We start from the raw sequence: 18,594 nt of genomic DNA, 5'->3' as shown, positions 1-18,594 counted from the left end.
GATGGGCGGAGCATAGGTCCACGCCCAGGATCCGAACCTGCGAACCTGGGCCGCCGAAGCAGAATGCTTGAACTTCACCGCTACGCCACCGGGCCAGCCCCAGAGGTGATTGTTTTTAGGAATTCCACAAGGCAATAAACATAGTTGTTATTAAAAATTATATAAAATTTCAATAAATTACATTAAAAACAAATACTAAAAATTCACCACTTCCTAGTTATTTTACTACATTTTACTACTATGTTCTTGAGATTATTTACATCTATCGTAAATATCTGTGTGGTGGAAATACTGTATAAAGGCACCCTACTGTGCATCTCTTCTCAACTCTGTGTTCAATGATGTCGCATTGGTAGCTTGATGTCAGCCATGGTGGGAGTATTTACTCCACAGAAATTGGAAAATGTTACAAATCAGGGCTTTCCCCCTGGAAAGCCTGTTGTTAAACATTTTCCAGAACACCACTGAGTATAAACCATTTTCCCAGAGTCTCTCTATCGCTGAAAATAATTTTTCTTATTCTCCAGAAACTTGCCCTATCTCAGGAGCTTTTGAATTTCCAGACCTAGATTACTTGTATTTTATATGGTGTAATAGCAAGATAAGAGCAAGTATTTCTTCAGCCTTCACAATCCACAGTGGAAAACAGATATATGTTTCTTATTATGCTGCCTTTTGAAGAAGACTTGACGACAGAGCTGATGCTGTGTTCAGATTAACTACGTGAGCAGAAGGGGTGGGGGAAGGGGAAGACAAATGGCTTGTTTTTTCAATACAGCTGCTCTGGCTATTGTCTTTAATTACACTCGTGCTGGACTGATAAGGAAGCTGGCTTCTGACAGCCATGAGGAGCTTCCGTGCCACAAAGCCCTAATATTTCTTTGTGGGTATAAGTGATGTCTTGTGCACTAAGCAAGATAGACATGAATTATTTTTGATAATTGTGATTGGCTCTGTTTCTACAATGCTTAGGGACTTAATTTTCTTAAAGCTATATGGCCCCCATTTGGAAGTTTACCTATTGCCTTTAGTGAGGCAGGAGATTTTTGCGGTTGAATGTGGATGCATTTCTCGAACTTTTCAACATACTCCTTATTCATATGCCTTTTTATTTGGCATTGAAAAAATATGCTGACATCTTCTTGAAAACATGACTGATAACTGACTATCTTGGTGCCTCTTCCTTTCCAGTCTGGCCAGAATTCTCCCAGTCTCTTCCGAATATTCCCATAATGTGAACCTAAAGCTAAGACATATCATGTAGAGAGCCCATGTGCCTTTTAATTTTATTTTCTTGGTAGGAATAACAAGTGCCAGAACTACATGTTTCCATCTTTTGTCCCTGTTGTCCTTACTTTCTTGGTGGCAAGTGGCCAAATGCCAAAGCAAAAAAGCATTATGGAATGATGTATTACTGTGTAACCCAAGTGCCAACGGAGTATTTTCTGGAGAAAAGGCGATGCTTTTGTTGTGAGCTGCAGGGTGGAAAGCCTGAAGAAATGAACGTACCTGGTGATTTCATTTATTAAAATGTTTTCAGTTTAGAATCTACCAAATGTGATTGAAAAGCCCTGCTCCCTATTAGAATATTCTAGAATAACCTAAACAAAATTGGGCGTGAAGTAATTAAACATTTTGTGTGGGGTTGTTAAATAGTGTTTTGTAGGGAATGTCATCCTTCCAGGTTTCTGTCCAGTGGAGGAGTCATTTTAACTTTTCACTTCAGGCAAATATATACTCTTCATGTCAAAGAGACTTTGAAATATGTTATTTCTGCTGCCAGAGCACAGCTACAGAGTGGAGAACATCAGGGCCAAGAGAGCCAGCTGCAGAGCACTCAGGCTAGAGAGTTAGGGAGCTCTAGCACCAAGCAGCCATGTACAACATTACCCAGAATCTGTGGGGGGGAAGCCAAGCCAGATGTGTAGGGATATAGGATATGATAAAATCAGTTCTTTGAATAAGTACGTAAGCAGAGACTCAGGTCTTTGTAATAAGAGCACTGAAATAAACATAAGACATCCAGACATCCCAGCAGAGGACAGGCTTGGTGGGATGGGAGCCACATGGACCAAGCCATTCAGAAGAGGGTCCAGAGGGAATCATCTGAGAAAGTCTGGCCAGTCCCTGGCCCTGCTGGTTAATTCAGGCTAGTGCGGTGGTTAGTGTGTGGGCCCAGGAGTCAGGTTACCACGTTTATGTCCTGGATCTGCCATATCACAACTGTGTGGCCTTGTGTTTCTGAAACTCAGTTATGCTATCTGTAAAATAAGAAGAATGATAGCCCACCTCATCCAAAGCTCTTAGCAAAATTTCCGGAGCCTAGTAAATTCTCCGTAAATGTTAGCTGTACAAATACTAATGCAATTATCTTATTATTAGTTCCATGGTGAAATGAGACTGATATCAGAATCCACTCAACATTTCTTATGGCTTTTAGTATATTAGTATAGTTAGTGAACCGTATCTCGTTCTCATTACAAAATGAAGATTTAGGAATTACCCTCAAATCCGGTTATACTCTTCATAGCGTTGCTAAGCAGAGAATCCTTAAGGTGTTATTCTCTATTGATACCTAGTTCAGGTGGACCCTACCTGACTGTTGGACTGACCAGGGTGAAAACTACAGTCACAGAAGCAGCCCCTTACAGAATGCAGGCTTTAGTAAGTCTATTTTTGTCTGAATTTGCTACCAGTTAATTTAATTTGTATCTTTATGTGCCCCTCACATGTGGTGAAGCAACATCGGAAGATACAATGAGGCTGCAGTGACAGAGCAAGCTACTGTCTTCTTTTACTCATTCATTAATTCATTCATTGATTCATGGATTCATTAATTGATTGATTGATTCATTTATTCATTCAAATATGGTGATTGACTGCCTGGACTATATCCTTTACTGCACCAATTTCATAATCCTTACTTTCAAGGACTTTCACCTTCAGTAGAGGAGACAGAAAAAGTAACCAGGGAAACCAAATATAGTGCTACTTGTTAAGAATAATGATAGTGAAGACATCTTGTGATAATGACTAGGTGAGAGCAGCCCACAACTGTCATGACAGGTCTTGGGGAAAAGTTTCACTCCAACAACAAATATTTGTTGAACAATGTGCCAGGCCATCTTCAAAGATCTGGGCCCACAGCAGTGAAAAGACCAGGCCCCTGCTGTCATAACATTTACATTCTCCTGGGTGGGGAAGAGAATAAACTAATAGGGAAAATAGATAGGGATATACATTAAATAAGGAATTGATATAGAGAGATGTTTTGGGGAATAACTGGATGGCTATTTTATGTAGGGTGGTTAGGAAAGACTAGCTGAGGAGGAGACATTTGAGCTGAGACCTAAAGACTTAGAAAGAAAGAAGAAAAGTTGAGGGGGAGAGCATTTTAGGCAAGGAGAAAAGCTAGTGGAAAAGCCCTAATGCAAAATGGAGACCAGCATTTTCAAAAGAAGGCAGATGGCAAGCCAGGTATGAGACGAGGAGGGGGAGTTAGGAAGAGGCAAGAAAGTCTCTGAAAGCCAGCATAAGGAGATTGACTTTCATTCTAAGCGCTAGGAGAAGTCAATGATGGATTTTAAGTAGGGAGTGACATGTTCTAATTTACATTTAAAAAATGTACTTCTGGCTGCGGTGTGGGGAATAGATGGTTGGAGGCAGTTGCAGTATTCCACGTAAGACGTGGCAGTGGCTTGGATTGTAGAGGAAGCAGTGGAGAGGGGAGAAAATGTGTTGGGGTGTGTTTTCAAGATAGACTTGATAGGATTTGCTTATAGGCTGCATGTGTGGAGTGAGGAAAAGAGGAACGAATGCAAGGTAAGCTCTTAGGTTTTTGGCATGAGCAGCTGGGTGGATGATGGTGCTGTTTGCTGAGATGAGGAAGCCTGGGTAGGAACAGAGTGTTTTTTGGAGGGAAGGGGGAGATGCTGGTGTGTGGGGTAAGGTAGGGAAATTAGGGGTTCCCAAGTGGTTGTGTGGAATTTGAGATATCTTAGATGCACAAGATAGAACATGCCTTATCTGCCTTTGGGACAGGCATGGCAACAGGCGCATTCAAGGTTGGGTCAATAACCATATTCGAGTGAAACAATGAATGAATGAGGTGGATGGTGGTCTGCTCTGTCACTACTTCTTCACTGTTGTCAGATGCTGCCCCATCACACATGGGGAACACAGAAAGATACAGACTAATTCAACAGGTAACACATTCAGACAATAATAGGCTTAGATAAGTCTGCATTTTGTAAAGGTGCTGCTACTTGTTATTTTCCTCCCACAAGTAGTAATTTGGATAAACAAACCTGGAACCCTGGAGAGAGGTCAGATTGGCCGAGAAAGATTTGGTACTCTTGGAATACAGATGGTTTCTTAAGCCACGGTGTGCCTTGAGGTCCCTGAGGAAGAACAGACAAATAGAGGAAGGAATGGGGTCTGTATTAGTGTCCTATTGAGGCTATAACAAATTACTACAAACTTAGTAGCTTAAAACAACACAAATTTAATATTTTATAGTTCTGGAGGTCAGAAGTCCAAAACGAGTCTCACTGGGCTGAAATCAAGGTGTTGGCAGCATTGAGCTCTCTCTGGAGACTCTAGGGCAGAATCTGTTTTCTCACCTTTTCTAGCTTCTAGAGGGAACCTGCTTTCATTGGCTGTGGCCACTTCCTCCATATTTAAAGTGCATCACTACAACCTCTCTTTCCATCGTCACAGCTTTTTCTGACTCTGACTCTCCTGCCTCCCTCTTTCCCTTATAAAGATCTTTGTGATTTCATTGGGCCCATTTGGATAACCCAGGATAATCTCCCCAAGTCAAGATCCTTAATCACATCTGTGAAGTCCCTTTAGCCATGTAAGGTAAAATATTCACATGTTCCGGGGCTTAGGATGTGAACAACTTTGGGAGCTATTATTTTGCCTACCACAGGGCCCAGGACTAATCCCTGGAGTGCTCCTAGGAGGCTGAACAGAGAAGATCCAGCAAAGGATTAGAAGGAGGAAAGTCCAGTGAGAGAGGTGGAGAACCAGGAGAATGTGGTGTCACAGAAGCCAAAGGTAGACAGTTTGAAGAAAGAGGGAGTGTAATGGTATCAGTTAGCTTTGGGTTTAGCTGTCAATAATGGAAAACCCTATTACAGTGGTTTAACCAAAGAAGGGGTTTATTTTTGTCCTATAACAATAAGTCTAGAAGAGGCCATCCCTGGCTAGAGTACTAGCAAGGTGCCTCTGTCTTCCTTCTCTGCTGTGTTCTGTGTGTGGCTTCCTTTATCATATTTCCAAGATGGTGGCTGCATCTCTAGGCTTTGAGTTTGCCTTTCAGTCAGAAGAATGAGAAAGGGGAAAGAGCAAAGGGCAAAGGGTAAAAGGGGCCAGCTGAGTCTGGTTCCATTTTGAAAAACTTCCTCAGAAGCTCCTCCCACTCACTTCTGCTTACATTTCTTTGGCCAGGTTCTGAGGCCGTCTCTAGCAGCAGGAGAGGAGTCTATTTGCCAGGAATAGGGAAGAATGGATATTGGGTAGGCAGTTAGCAGCATCTGCTGCTGTAATATTTGTTAATCATAGAATTTTTGTGAAGGAAAAGGCATCAAGAGGTCTTTCATTCAAGATTTCTTCTTCCAAGGAGGTTGGGGATTTAAAAATAGACTTAACTCCTTTTTGGGGCCGGCCTGGTGGCGTAGTGGTTAAGTTTGCGTGATTCGCTTTGTTGGCCCGGGGTTCGCAGGTTCGGATACTGGGCACGGACCTACGCACTGCTTATCAAGCCATGCTGTGGCAGGCATCTCACATATAAGTAGAGGAAGATGAGCACAGATGTTAGCCCAGGGCCAATCTTCCTCAGCAAAAAGAGGAGGATTGGCAACAGATGTCAGCTCAGGGCTAATCTTGCTCACCAAAAAAAAAAAAGGCTTAACTCCTTTTCAAAGGTCTTTGATGATGGGTGTTCTATAACCTTCATAGAAACTCTTGATTTGTTTGATTTATACACTCAAGAAGCTTTTTCCTTCTGTCTCAGAATTTCCTTTCAGATGTGATTTACTCTCATTTCTTTTTGTTCAATCTTCTGGAGAGATGGAGTAACACCAGGCAGCATCAATCACTTATCTGGACCCTTGAAATGGTTTGAACTAGCAACCCTCCAATGAATTAGTGGAAAAAGGCATTGGGAGATGAAATATAGGTGTTAGAGCTTATTGAGGGAATTAGTGAAATACGTGGTGAGGAAAAGTGCACTCTGCTTTTATTGGGAAAGAACTGCTTGAGTGAATTTTCATACAGATTGGAGCAGGGTGTGTTATGTATGGGCTTTACTGATGAGGAGGGAAATTTGAACACATAAAAAATGGAAATATAATAAATACTCTAAGAGACTGCAGAAAGATGATTGCAAGGTGAGAGAAAATGGTTTGGCTGTGAGGTGTCAGTCACGGGAGGAGGGGGGAAGAGAGCACGGCGCTTCAGTGGAGGCATTTCTGTGCCTGAATTAACTGAGGTTGCCATGTGTCACTCTCTTCTGACAGTTGGTATTTTTCTGGGTTGGTGGTTTTATCTCCTGTGTGTGCTCATTGGCAGGGTGAAGGCAAGTATTGGGCAACTATTATAAAAGAGAAACATTTTAAAATGTCATCTTTTGGTGAATTTTCCAAGTATGCCTTAAAAGGTGGAAATAAATGTCCTTTGAAATTCATATTTTTCCTTCACGTGCTATTCTTGGCCCGTCTACCAGGCTAGAAAATTGCTACGCTCTCTTTCTTCCCTCACCACCAGTGAACCAAGCTTTAATTTTGGAACTCTATTAAAAAATGTTATCAAATGGTTCTACAATCCCAGAAATTTCTTTTAGTCAGTGTGTACTACTCTCTCTCATCTACCAACACACACATACACACATGCTGCAGAGTGCTGCGACATTAATCCTGACCTAAACTCTCATGCTACACACACACACACACACACACACACACACACACACACACACACACACACACACACACACACACACACACACAGAGTTCCCTGTCAGGATGGAGTTGAATGAACCTCTGCTGGGTAAAAGGGCTGTCTCTCGTTAATGAGACTTGTTCACAGTAGATCCTAAGTAGAAGGCCAATGAATATTAGATGTTTTGATTTTTTATTGATTTGATATCAGAAACTAAAATGCCTGAATATTTGGAAATGTAAAAGGGCTTTAAATCTTAAGCATTCTACAGAAGAATTTTCATCACTGATCATATCCTCATGGCCCAGAGAATGTGGAGTTTGAATTGGTGTTGAAAGATTTTGACAAGAGGGAAGGGAAAAAGAGCATTTCAAGCTAATGCATAATTTGACTCATGCTTTAGGAAGAGAATTTATAAAATAATAAAAGTCATTTTAGTGTGCAGAATTCTCCTATGTGTACAGAGTTCTAGACTTTACATAGCTTTCCCATCTACTTTAAAAACATTTAAAAACAGAGATAAAGCCCTATGTGGAGTTGGAAATTCGTGTCATACCAAGTCTACTTAAAAACACTGGAACTGACTCCCAACTGTTTGAAGGGTTCTATATAGAATGGGTGTAGATTTGTTCTGTATTGTCTCCACAGGAAATGCACAAGCTTCGGAAGATTAATTCAACTCCTCCAAAAAAGTCTTTCAAGTTTTAATAAGATGGAAAACACAATTAAGTACAGAACAACTTAGAACAAAATTATCTCCCCAAAACAACTATTCTTAAAAATTTGGTGTATTACTTTCCATTCTTTTTGCTACATATATTCATCTGTCCATCCATTCATTTACTTATACAACAAATATTTATAGACATCATGGTAGATTATATAGATACAAGATAGATAAGACAAACCTGATTCTTGTTTTTGTGGGGCTTATGGTTTAGTTCATTCTTACAAAGTTATAGCCACATTATATTCACATCCTGTTTTTTAAAATTAACATTTTAAATTACCATTACATCATAAGCACTTGTTATGCTATTATAGATGTCCATTTGCACAATATTTTACCTTGTGCATACCGCAAAGAGAAACAGAAGCACCTACAAAAGCAGAAAGGAAGGAAACCAAGTGCTCAGCAGTTCCAAGAGACGGAACAGATCACCAGGGCTTCGGATACAGATATGGCACAAGTATCAATTGCTTTGTTAGAAGAGAAACGGCCTAAAAATATGTGAGGCTGGGCCCTAGAGGTACTAATGGCAGTGGAAATGGTTGCCATGACAACGGCAAGGAAAAGTCAACCAAAGGAATTACTAATACATATGAGTGTAAATGTGCCTGACATTGAATAATGTGAGCTGATTCCTTGGCAGATTCCAACACTATTTCTGAACCTGAAAAAAAAAATGTTTCAGCGTTTATCACATGCAAGTTGAATTTTATGGATTTTATGGTAAGAAGTAACTAACTTTGTCATAAGGGGTGGGCTTTGATTTTAAAAATAACTTTTATTATAAGAATACCATGGGAACATTAAAGGGTATTTTCAAAAGAAAAAGAAATTGCTTATCATCCTCTCTGTCAATACAACAGCTTGCCTTTTCCTTCTCCTCTACATCCAACTGCATTTTTACATATCGGTAATCTGACAGTTTTGCATTCTGCTTTTCATTTAATCTCATTGTCTAAAGCATTTTCCAGGGCCGGCCCCGTGGCTTAGCGGTTAAGTGCATGCGCTCCGCTGCTGGCGGCCCGGGTTCGGATCCCGGGCGTGCACCGACGCACCGCTTCTCCGGCCATGCTGAGGCCGCGCCCCACATACAGCAACTAGAGGGATGTGCAGCTATGACGTACAACTATCTACTGGGGCTTTGGGGAAAAATAAATAAATAAATAAAATCTTAAAAAAAAAAAAAAATAAATAAAGCATTTTCCATGTTTTAAAATCATATTCATAATTAACAACTAAAATTCCTACACAATAGCTCATCAATTGCGTTGTATCATTTACTCAACCATTCACCTATTGGAAGGAATTTATGTATTATTCACAAGTTGTGTTATAGGCAACGCAGAGGGATTAGGTAGAGTTCAGAGCAATGTTACTGAAGCACTGGCTCTCAACATTGCACGAGTGGAGCTTGTATTCCCGCCACGATGCATTACAATTCACAAATATCTACTAGCTGGAGGGTGGGAGGGGTCAATAATTCTTGATTATCAGGTAGTGCCAACAATTAATAGGATAGGGAAGAATGCTTTTCTCATTATGCCACATATTGCTTTATAATGCACATCTGCTCCCATAGCCGGGGCTCTGCTGCAATCCCCCAGTGTTTTTTTGAAAGACCATTTCTTACCCTAAATGAATCTGTCAATAATAATTATTATGGTAAAAGTAAAAAACCCAGCTAACATGATTGAACCATTCCCTCATAGTCTGCAGTGAAGAAAAATGACTGTATATCACAGGATGACAATTGTCTCTGCATTCATGGTAAATCAGGTGTCTCTTCCATCCTGTATTGGAAGGGATTCTGCTTCGCCTCATGTACTGTACCATTCATCTTGTTTTGTGTACATAATGGTGCTACTGGCTCAGAATGACTGTGTCACTGTTTCAGGTTGTTAATAGAGCTGTTTGCTTCCATGAGGATGCCTTCTGAACGTACGGCTATTCTACTATGAGCCTGCATGATTAGCAAATCAAAGGGCAGCCCCATAAGTCACTATGTCGGGGTGCTTCTTGAACTTGGGAAATGCAAGCTTAACACCTTTGATGATTGATTAGTAGCAGATGGAAAGTGGGAGCAACTGTTATCAAAACCACTGTTTTGATGACCAATTACTGAAGAGTTGTGCTAATTCAAATCGACTGAAGAATGTTGCTTTTGTGTAATTGTCGTTAAAAATACATGATAAAGAGTTATAAATTAGCATTTTTGCATTCCAATAAGTTATCTGGCTAAAAGGAAGAATAGAAAGATTTGAGAAGGTAAAAGAATAGATAAGAAGGGGTTGAGACAATAGGATAAACACAGGAAATCCAAGAAAGAAATAGGATGAGGTAATTGATCCCAATCACCAGACAAACTCACTTGGGGCAGTTTTTGGATACTTAGAGTTGTTAGCAAGCCACCTGGTCAGAGAACTGTGCTGGGCTTTCTTCTCTGTCCAGAGATGACTGTGGGGCAGCATTTGAGAATCAGAATTAAATTTCCGCCACTTAGCTTAGGACACTTTGAAGTAAACAAGTTCTTCGTTTCTTTCCCCCAAATCAGAAAGGGCCAGTAAAGAAGAGTTTATGTTCTTGTGATAAGTATATTCGTAATATCTCTGCCAGAAAGCTCAAATCCTGAGGAAAAGGAGATTCCACTTCTCATTGCAAGAGGAGCAAAAAAGGGTGGAAAGGTTCCCCAGAGGTCTCAGAGGAAAGGGTTAGGAGGGAGGAGGGTTTAGAGCAGCGTCTTTCAAACATTGGCCCCAACTCACAGTGACAAACACGTTTTACGTGGTGACCCAGTAGCGTGTGCATAAACACACAGCACCTGACAAACATTTTGTGAAACAATGCCTGTACTCACTATGTAAGGCTGACATCTTTTCATCAAACACCTCACTGCTAGTCTACTGACAAGACAACATACATGAATTCATAAATTTTGTCCTCACAATAACCCTAAGCAGGTATTATGTTGCTGTTTTCTAGATGAGGAAACAGGGCTCAGAGAGGTGAAATCACTGTCCTATGTTCACATGGCGGTGAAGTGGAGGAGCTGAGATCCGGGCCTGTATCTGACTGATCAGAACTGAGCCATTCCTTTTCCACTGTGCTAAATGGCCTTTCTCCAGGAAGCACTGAAAACTTGTCCTGACTTCCTTAGCAACTAAAGAAAAGAGAGAAAGATGATCAGTGAAAAGAACTGTGATATCCCAGGACCTGCTCAGAAACCCAGGCTTTCAGAGTCAATATGGTGGCAGCAGAGCCCTGTGATTCAAAGCATGGGCTCCATGGGTCAGATTGATCCGCCTGACTGTTGCTGCCCCACACGGACCAAGTTGCACCTCGGGCAAGTTAAAACTCTCTCTAAAACTCACTTTCCTCATTTATAAAGTGCTAACGTTAATAGTAGCCTCCTTGTAGGTTTGCTGCAAAAATTAAAAGAGAGGGTCCATAAAAGTATCCAACATGGTATCGAGAACAGATTTGGCATTCTGTGTTAGTTGTTACCGCTGACATAGAGAAGGTGCATAGGCGTGTTAGAAACCCCTTCATTCAAAGCCAGGCCCCTTCAGCTACAATTAACTAACTTTTTTGTTTATGGCAATCCAGATCCTACTGAGAAGCCAATGTGTTATTTGAGCCAATTAGGGCTAGATGGGAATTCATAATAAACATTTGCTAATCACGCAAAGACCCCTAAGTAGTTACTGAGGAATGATGGGGACAAAATTGCCTCCAGGTCATCACTTTCATTACGGCTCCTATAACTCTGACTAAAAACAATCATGAGTTCTCTTGTTGATAGCCCCATTTATATGAATTAGTGGCTTCAGTTCAGTTTCCATTACCTAGGTCTCCCAATTGCAGAATCACCGATTCCAAAGTTTGAAACATACATTCTAAAATGAATGGAGTAAACTTAGAAAGTTTGGGAGAAACTTAGAATCCCCACTGTGGCTAATTGCTATGACGATTTGCTCCTAAAATATGCTGTCAGAACAGCATAGGAGTGATGTTCTTTGATTTTGATTGTGCTGTAAACATCTTATCAAACTAGGCACCCACGCCAAGTGTTAGAGGAACTTAGAACATAGAAGTGAGAAAAATATCCTTCTCTCTTGTTGAAGCACCTCCGGTTTTGTGAGCTAGTGACAACTCAGCCCACAAGTTGTGGGAGTTATCATCAAAAACTGATGAGCAATACTGTCATTGGTCAAAAGAAAGCTAAGCTGTTGAGATAATTCCATACATGAAGTTTCATCTTGTGAGCTAGATCTTATCAGATAATATTCCCACCTCTGTCTTCATCTCAACAGCTGGGATTTTTGGGTAAGTTGTATAAAGCTTAGGGTAAGCTCTGCCCATGATCTTCTCAAATTCTTGGAACAAGTTTTTTGGGACTTGGGTAACTTCACCAATGAGGACCTCCATGGACCTACTATTTGGAATGTATAGGAGGGGCACAAGTACAAAGAATTAATTGATATAAGCAGTTTGAATTGTCATGCTCTCATGATTTCCAAAACATGTTCTGTCCCATATAGATACTTTCTCTCCAAATACATACTGTGTGGCCTTGATAGGCTCTTAAAATATCAAGAATTGCAATATTGGTGATAATAATGATTACATTTTTTGAGTGCTTACTATGTGCCAAGCTGTGCTAAGTACTCTACATTCAAAATCTCATTTCCTAGTCACTGCAGTTCTATAAGGTAAGTACTATTACTACCCCCATTTTAGAAATAAGAAAACTGAGGCACAGAGAGGTTACCCATTACCCAAGTCCATTCAACCGGCACTGACTCATATTGAAAAGCTGTTAATAGTGCTTTACTTCCTGTTTCTCAGCCTTGATTGCCCGTTAATAAATCTCCTGAAAAATAACCATACATTGCAGTGGTTCCTAGTCACCCAAGAGGTCTTCCAAAATATATTTTATCTTTGCTTTCTTACTGTCATATGGGGATCACTAACAATTGTTCATGGATGAAAGCCATAGCCTGAAAGGAGCCTTTGGTGCCAAGCCTCCTGTTCCACAAACTGGAATATCTGTTGACATGAGCTTGTGCCCTTGAAGGAGCATCTCTGATTCTAGAACCCAGAAGTCACTGGGTCGTAAACAATAGATAGGCCTATGTGCACAGCCATGCCTCAATGACCTCTGTACCCACCAGGAATATACCTGGAGTGGCTCCCATCTTTTAAGACCCAGACAAGGAATTCTGCCCCTGTGAAACCTTTCTTGACCTCTCGGAGTCTTCCCCAGCTGAGGTGGCACTTTGACGGGCACATCCAGCATGGCTGTCTGGTATCCCTGGATCCTAGGGATGTGGTGGGCAGGTATCAACAGAGGGGAGGAAACTTATTGATTAGGGAGGGCTTTGCATGCTGTTGTAAGAAGTTGGGATTTTATGTAGAACGCAAGAGGGAACCACTGATGGGTTGTAAGTAGGGGAATTGACATAAGCATGTTTGCATTTAGGAAGGTCATTAAAGGAATATACATTAATAGGGAAGGAGGCAAGATAGGAGGCAGGGAGATAAGTTAGGATGCTTTTGGAATAAAGTAGTACTCAAACCAGTAGGCATCAGAACCTCCCAGAGAGCTGTTAAGCACAGGCTGCTGGTCTGATGCAGTGGGTCTGGGGGGGGTGCCCAAGAATTTGCATTTCCAAAAAGTTCTCAGGTGATGCTGGTGTTACTGTTTTGGGAGCCCTGCTTTGAGAACCAGGAGAACTACTGTTGTAGAGAAATAATGATGTTTTGAATCAACGCTGTGACACGGGCTTAGGGACAAGGGGATACATTTAGGAAAAATTTAAGAGGTAGAAGTTGACCGTGTTGGTGATGGGGTGGAGGGAAGAACAAAGAGGAAGGTTGTGAGCTGCTGACCGGGTGGGCAAAGGGGCCATGCGTGAGGACTCGGGAGAAGCAGATGCTCAAGAGTGCAATACTCGCAAGATTAACACATTTGCTTTACCTCACATTGGGGGTTTTCTTATAAAGATGACTCCATTTTTCCACTTCAGCGACTTCTACTTTTCTAAGCATTACGGAAGTATTCTATGAAGGGCTTGCAATAAATTAAGGGGCTTCCGTGGGTGGTTTTATGTTACGAAGTAGGAATGTGTAGGGGAGAGGAATTCCAGGAGAGATGAATGAGGCTGTCAGTGGGGATGTCTTTGGGGCTACACTATGTCGTTTTCTCCTTGGGCCCCTCCATGCTGTGGTTACAGCTGCAATAGGAAATTCTCACCAACAGATTCTCCTGATGGGCAACAATTATGAATATTATCACTCAGCAACCACAGAAGTTGTTCACCATTTTAAAAAAGGATTGACAATAATTTATTGTTCAAATATGGCATAACAGAAATAGTGCTTGAAAGGGGAATCGTAAGTGGGAGAAGTCAGCAGCAGCAGGATTTCCCTATGTCTGCAACCAAGCAGGAAGGAAAAAAACCCCATTCATCTTGGCTTTGAGAAAACAACATAAATAAATTGCCTGGTAAACTCTGAGCAAGGGGTTGGTCCGCAGACGCAGACGCTGCTGGTGTTTTCTGATGCCGAGCTCTTTTCACCCAGTCAATTCCACTGGAGGTGCCACCGTGCCCGCAAGTGAGAAAGGATGTGCCCACAGAAAGATGCTTGCCAGCCAAGCTGGTCATAATTCGTGGTCCAGCGATGCTGTGCCTGGAGGGGGAGAATGAAACATTTATGAAAATGGCTCTTTCCAAGCCTCACATCGTGTTTGTCAAAGGGAAGAAGGCAAAGAAGCAGGAATCATCCCCCAAGAGAGGCCAGGCTGGTTTTGATTCTGTTTGTATCTTCAGGACTAGACTGCATGTGTGAGGTTTTGAACGTGAATGCACTGAGTGGTTCATAGCCTTGACTTCACTGTTTCACTGCATCTCAAGACGTCCTACTGCAGTACCCGTGAAGGCAGAAGAGACTGAACTTGATCTCCAGAGGGTGGAGGTGTAGCCTGAAGCATCCTCCACAGAAGTGAGAAATGTCTCTGCAATGTCACTTTTAACTTTAAAAAATAAAAAAGGGATGTGCATTTGCAGTCTATTCCATGATATCCGCACGTTTGTTGTAACAGTAACAATCATCTGTACCTTCCCATTGGAGGCATAAAATAGAAGAAATTCTCCCCAGATGACACGAAGGCAATTTAACATTCTGTAATTCTTCCACTCGTTAAGGAATTAGAGGCATTTCTGCAATTCACAGTAATTTTGTCCAAGGAGAAGGGCACAGTGGTTCACTAGAAGGAGTAGAATTCAACTTTGGTCAGAAAATAATGAGGTCTGTTTTGAATAAGAACAGCGGCTTCATCAGCATCGGCTCTGCGCTCACACAAGTTTTGCTGATTTTTTTCTGAATGATTTTAAGAACGCTCAAGCTTTCTGGTGTTATCTGCGAGTGTGTGGAAAGAGCACAGGGCTGGCAAATGAAGCTCCGCCATGAACGAGCCTCATGCCCTCGGAAAGCCAATTCGCCTTGGTTTCTTGGCCCATAAAATGAGAAGCTTAAACTCAGTCATCTCTAAAATCAATTCCAGCCACCAAATGCCTGTTTTCAGTATAGGGAACAATATTAACTGTCCATATGCACTGACTGTACAAATATTGAGTGAAAACAATTGGAGGGAAAAAAGCAGGCTCGAGAGTCCAAATTTGAGCTGTGTTTCTTCTCTCTTGAATGATGTGACACAGGTACAGGGCTTGACGAACATTTATTTTTCAAACAAATATTTTTAAACAAACATTTAGTGCCAGTACTCCTAAGTTCTTTGCCAATACTGCCTCATTAAATCCTCATGATCCTGCTACGAGGTGGGTGCTAGTATTAGCCCCATTTTACAGATGAGAAAACTGAAGCATGGGGAGGTGAATTAACTTGTCCAAAGTTACAACTAGGAAGAGCAGAGCTAGGTTTTGAACCCAGGCAGTCTGGCTCCAGGGTCCCTGCTCCTAACTGCCATATTATACTGTCATCCTATAGAATAATAGAGATGATATATATTTCCCTGCTGCCAGGTTATGCCGCAAATTGTGCCATGGCAGTTACGCTCTCGGCATAAAGATGAATAGATTTGGTCCCCATCCTCATGGAGCTCACAATTCAGCGGAGGAGAGAGACACATACAACAAATTACAGATGGAATGCTTTCAGAGGTGTAGGCGAAGATCTACAGGAGGTGGAGAAAGGAGTGCTTCTGTCTGGCTAGGGGAAGACGAGGGGCAAGGCGAAGAAAGCAAGGAAGTCTTTGAAGGAAATTTGGACTAAGAATTGTAGGATGCTTATGAACTTACCAGAGAGAGAAGGGAGCATGGACGGGTCTGAATGGGGATTCCAGCAGAGAAGTGTAGTAAGACTTTAGGTGAATCCGAAGCTTGAGCATTGCCAGGAAGTTGGTGTGAACATTTCTGTATTATTTAAACTTTTTACTTTAAGCATGTAGTTCTTTTTAAGGCACAATTATTTGCTTTTTAAAACATCAACTTGTCTCGTTCTTTTAGAGAAATCAAAGCTGTATTATGTACTTGGCTTCCTTAAAATATGAACTTTGAAAATAAATCTGGGCCCTGCCACTCATTGGCTGTATGTCCCTGCCTTTTCTGGGCTGCAGTTTACTTTTCTATAAATTGGGGATGGTCGTAAGTACCCTCTGGCTTGATGGAAGAGATAAATGAGACAGTGAATATAAAATATAAAAAAAAAAACTACCAAAGGTGACACAGAAGAGATCAATAATAATATTTCCCATCCCCTCACCATTGTAAAATAGTTTCCCTACATATATTGGATCAAATCTTGGGTAGTTAACTTAGGTGGCTGAAGAATGTTGAGAGCACAGCTTCATGGCTACAGATGAACTTGAACTTGTCCTTGTAGATGCTCAGCTCCTGTGGTTTCAGGATGGACGGTAAGCTGATGCTTGAGATGAAAATCTCAGGTAGACTCTAATTAGCCTTCTCAGCTTGGTATAGCTCAGGGAGAAATCTTGACATACAGCCCGGAGCACTTCTTGATAACATTTCCCAGTACATGTGGAACGCTCCTGAACCCCATGCAAGGCAGTGACATAAGACCAACATCAGGGTACAGCAGGACAATCTTACCTGCCTTGTTAGATCCGTATGCACATCTCTCAGCTTTCTTACCCATAAGCAATCCAGGAATGCCCCAGGTTTCTGTGCTTGTTGAGGCAACTTGTATTGTCTTTTCCCAAGGCTGTATTACAAAAAGATGCATTTGATTTCCTGTTTGTAATTATCTACCTATTTTTCTTTACAGTTATTTTCCAATATGCTCTTAGGAAAGACTGTTATGGCTCAAGCCCTCCTCATGGGGATGACTCTGTAGCCTTTTCCTGCGACCCTTCTCTTCCCCTCCAAGCTCATCTCCACGCTACAGCCTGAGTGATCCTGCTTAAGAAAGCCCCTCTCCAGTGGCTTCCCATGCACTAGAAGAAAATCTGGGCACTCTACCCTGCCTCACAAAGCTCTTCCTGAGTTCTTTTAGCATCATCATTTGAGAACTTGGAGCAGGACTGTGGTTGATTTTTTACTCTGTACAATAATAAAATACAAAGGTTTATTTTGCTCGCAGGGTAAAGATGGTTTTATGAAGCTACACCTTTCCCTTGAAGAGTCTATTGTTATGTTAGACAGGCAGAAGGAAGCTGTAGACGTAGAAAGAAAAACATGTAGACATTTCTTTGACGTGAAATTACTTGTGAGTTCCTGAAAGGACGGCTTTATAGAAGATCGGCATTTAGACTAGATCACCCAAGTATAGCTCGTGACCAAAGAGAACGTGTGTTTATGAAGGGCCAGAGGTAAGGGCTGAGGATGGGAGGGCTGTATAGGTTGCTCAAAGAACTGCTAAGAACAAAACACTGCTTTGAGCTTGAGGTGATACATTGTGAAGAGTGATCTCTGGACAGAGAAGCAGTCATTGAGTTCTTACTGTATATGACATAGGGAAATTGAACCTACGGGAGAGTGGAAGGGAATGTGTCCAAAAGACGGATCAGGTGCTTTCCTGAAGGCATTCATAATTAAGGAGAGATAAAACATATGTGCACCATAAGCAGTATGACAACAACTATAGAGAAGGGAGACTAGAAATACAGGACACCTGGCGTGTGTGTGCTGAGGGGTGAAGACAGATGGAGAGGGATGACAGGCTCCTGGGGAAAGATCCTCAGGAGAGGTGAATTCCGAGCTGGGATGTAAGTGATTTAGATCGTTGTCAACGAAAATGAGGTCATCTGAGGAGGAGGCAATGGCTTGAGCAAAGATGGTGAGAAGGATCCTAATGAGGTGCATAAGGAGAAAGCTCAGAAGGACAGAAGCTGAGGGGCTATGGAAGGAAAGTTGGCAAGGAAAGCTATGCTTCCTTAAACTACTGTCGAATATCTAGATAAGGATGAGCATTCTGAAAACACATAGAAATGTACAAGAAATGTACTGGTGCTTAGAAATAAACAAGCCAATTTCTTTGGGCTTTGAGTGTTTTGTGATATTAACTCCTGGGAAAGAGATTCTGAGTTGCTCTGCTGAATCATTCATTCCTTCAGCATCTGTTGAGTACTATGTTCCAGGCATTGGGTTGGGTCCACTGTCCTAAAATATAAGATAAACACAAATAATTTTTTGGAACAAGGAATAGTACAGAAGATAAACGAATACGTACACACCCTATTATTGGTAGTAGTGCATTCATTCCCAGAATCATATGGTGCCCATGTGAATAAAGAAGAAAGATATTTTTAGAGAGCTTCTTTCCTTACTTTGGAATATGAGGACAACACCTGCCAAATTTGGCACAAAATGATCATTGCTCCCCAGCAGACATGCACGCGAACAACTGACTCAGCGATGATGGGTGATTTCAAAAACAACAGT

At 41.5% G+C, this 18,594-nt stretch overlaps 1 long non-coding RNA gene across 1 annotated transcript in view; it reads left to right on the top strand.

Annotated features, from left to right (window-relative positions):
• Nucleotides 1-18,186, top strand: part of LOC147913253 (uncharacterized) — a 49,088-nt gene extending 30,902 nt beyond the window's left edge. Inside the window, exon 4 of the long non-coding RNA XR_015549034.1 lies at nt 16,979-18,186. This is a non-coding gene — a long non-coding RNA (uncharacterized LOC147913253). The remainder of the gene's footprint in view (nt 1-16,978) is intronic.
• Nucleotides 18,187-18,594: the final 408 nt, after the last annotated feature.

Source organism: Ceratotherium simum, chromosome 29 (assembly GCF_057802395.1).
Source record: "Ceratotherium simum simum isolate JZ-2026a chromosome 29, ASM5780239v1, whole genome shotgun sequence".
In the NCBI taxonomy this organism is placed as follows: Eukaryota; Metazoa; Chordata; class Mammalia; order Perissodactyla; family Rhinocerotidae; genus Ceratotherium; species Ceratotherium simum.
Note: the sequence above shows the minus strand (reverse complement) of the source record. Positions and strands in the feature narration are given on the sequence as shown.